This window comes from Sorex fumeus, unplaced genomic scaffold, assembly GCF_029834395.1.
Source record: "Sorex fumeus unplaced genomic scaffold, SorFum_2.1 ptg000033l, whole genome shotgun sequence".
Taxonomy (NCBI): domain Eukaryota; kingdom Metazoa; phylum Chordata; class Mammalia; order Eulipotyphla; family Soricidae; genus Sorex; species Sorex fumeus.
In genome coordinates, this window is record NW_026606090.1 from 24,894,324 (window position 1) to 24,897,489 (window position 3,166).

The window sequence follows — 3,166 nt, forward strand, 5'->3', positions numbered from 1 at the left end:
ACTTGGCAGGCTACCGAATGTGACCTGCCCACATGGCACAGTCTGGCAAACTCCCCATGGCGTACCCAATATGCCAAATACCAGTAACAATGATGCGTCTCATTCTCCTAACCCTGAAAGAGTCTTGAATGTGGCACTTTTTAGAATCTCAGGGCTAGGACGAAGGAGACATTACTGGTGCTTGCTCGAGGTAATTAACGAACAACAGGATGATTGTGATCACTATTATTATTTTATTATTATTATTTTTATCTTGATTTTGGGACCACACTCAGAGGTGCTCAACAGTTACTCCTGGCTCTGAACTCAGGAATTATTCCTGACATGCTTCAGGAATCATCTAGGATGCCAGGGATGAACAATGAGGTCTTCCATAGGGTGTGCAAATACTCTACCTGCTCTACTATCTCATCACCCCTAGAAAAAAAAAAACGGACTCCCTTAAAACATTTTTGGATTGCCTCAATCTGAAGAACTAAATCCTTTAAAAAGCAAGAAAGCAGATTTAAAACCTAGATCAGCTAGAAAAAGACACTTGGTGTACATACAGTTGTAGTTTTAAGGGAGAGGGGTTAGGTAAGGAACACTGAACTTCTACTTCAGGAAAGAGGAGCTAAAAAGAAATCCACAGCACATTTTTGTCCCATACTTTCCCCAGTCTTCAGGACTAAATGGTCGTCGGAGTTCTAACTTCCGAAAGATTCCTTCTCAATGTTTTTTTATCACCTCTTTTGGGTGATACAAAATTCTTTCATATGCATGGGTCTTAGAAAGATAATCTTCCCTTAGTTGAGATGCTCAGATTGAAGGTTTTCTCCTTTAGTGAACTTATTTTTATAAACCCAACTATTTGTCTCTTTGCCTCTGCTGGATGTTTCTGATCAACAGTCGCTGTCTCTATTAATTGTACTATTATGATAATAAAAAGTGGAATTATGAGAATCAACTGGACGAAAGGGCAACAGCTGGCAATTTCAATTGGTGAAGTTGGGAATGCAATTAAGTGTGATATTCTACTCAATATATTTCCTTTGGGAATCCCCTGTGCCAGTCATTTCCCAAGGAAGGTCTTATTCAGTTAGAACAACACATTTCAGAAATGCAAGTGACTTCCATTTGCTGACTTTTATTCACCATTGTGTACTTTCATTCACCATTTCTGAAACTGCTAGAAGCAGGGGCAGGGAAGTGGACGGGGGAGGAAGGTCAAAGATGGAACCAAGAATACTTGTCATGGGATGTTCTTTCTGTGTACAATAATCCAGGGTAACAACCTTTTCCTGATAAAGGCAATATAGGATCGTTTGTTAAGTAAACATTCTCACACAAAATTAGAGAAGTCTATTTTAGATATTGGGCTACGAAGCAGCAAAATTCTAATACATTTATTTAAAAAAGAGCAAGAGGGCACCAAGATAAAACTCTAAGCACATAAGTTTTCCCTGACATGGCAACTATACCTTCTCCTTTGTTTGTCCTGAGAATTCTTCCAGGAACCAGGCATCTTGCTATTTCAGCTGCAGCTACTGACACAGACGAATAAAGGAACTTAACAATAATAACAAGGGGCCAGAGACATAGTACAGGGGTTAAGATGTCTACTTTTCATGCTGCTGACTCCTGTTTGATCCCCAACACTACATGGTCCCCTGACTGTTGTAGGGTACAGCCCTGGATGCCCCACCCATCACCTGGGCAGCCTGAGTCATCTCTAGCACCACGGGGACCGAGCAGAAATGCAGTCACTAGCCCTCACATTTAACTACCAACTCAGGTGGCCAACACAAGCCTCCTGAGTACTGCTCAAAAGGCCCAGAATAATGAGGAAAAGGAGTAAAATGGTTTGATGATGATAATAATAATGAGAAACAATGATTTGGTAGTAAATTTAATGTGAGAGCATTTTTTCACAATTCTTTTACTTTTTTATTGTATCTATGTGAGATAGACCCTTACAAAGCTGTTTATGATTAGATTTCAGCCGCGCAGTATTCCAACACTTGTCCCTCCACCAGTGTACATTGCTCAGCACCAGTGTCCCCAGGTTCCCTCCCATCACCCCTCACGCCCTGCCCCCTGCCAAAATGACACATTGTGAGACATCAACTCATAAACATGTAGCTTCTGTTGACAACCTAGCAAGCGCTCATATAAGCAGCCTGACCTTGGTACGCACTAGGAGAGTGTGGCCCATAATACCACGAGTTTATCTATGACCCTTCATGTATAACAAGCCACTCATATGAGGCCATCTAGAAAATACTAAAAAATACTTCTGTAAAATGTAAAAAATAATATGTATGCAATGCAATTTTATTTTTTAATTTTCTTCTCTCATTTCCCTTTTATCCTTCATTTCCGTTGACTTCTCTTTTGGTATAATATATTCAAAATAAGTCCTTGTCACTAAGAGAAGGATGATAACTCTAGCAGATACTTTAAAGCAGGTCTTAAATAACTAATATGATTTCAGCTGAAGATGTGCAAAGAGAAAATAAAAGCTTTACAAATGAAATCATTTCCAATTTTCAAATAAAGGTTTGACATTGCTAGCCCAAATCTTACTACCTGATTTCTTTATCATTGCAGAAAAGAAAAACAGAAGATGATAAAACTATGAATTTATAATTTGTTATATCTTAAGGCTCAGGCAATAGATTTAAAAGCATTCATTAGTAAATGGCTGCCTTGCGTTTTGAAGTAGAAAAGATCTGCTTTACATGTTAAGTAGTATTTTACTGAAAATAAAATTTAAGAGAGTACCATTTGCAATTTAATTCAACCACACATTCCACTCATCTTGTCAGGTATAAGGATGACTTCATCCCAATTCAAGTACCAGCTTCCCTAGAGACAGACAATCCACTTCTAGAGTAGATATTGGGGATCACAAGAAGGCCATGAAGTATTATTACTGCTTTGTTAAGAAACTGATCCAACAGAAAATAAATGTAGAATTCTGTTGATTCTCCGGCATTCAAATTACTGCAATATACATCTCTGATGAGAAGACAAAACAAATTAGAGTATAAATACATATATGTGCATAGATTTTATCTTGGTACCCAAATGCAATATCTATGCTTATATGTCTGAGTATGTGTAGATTACCTTACATGTCTATATATGTATTTCATATTGTATATACACATGTATAGGTATGTTT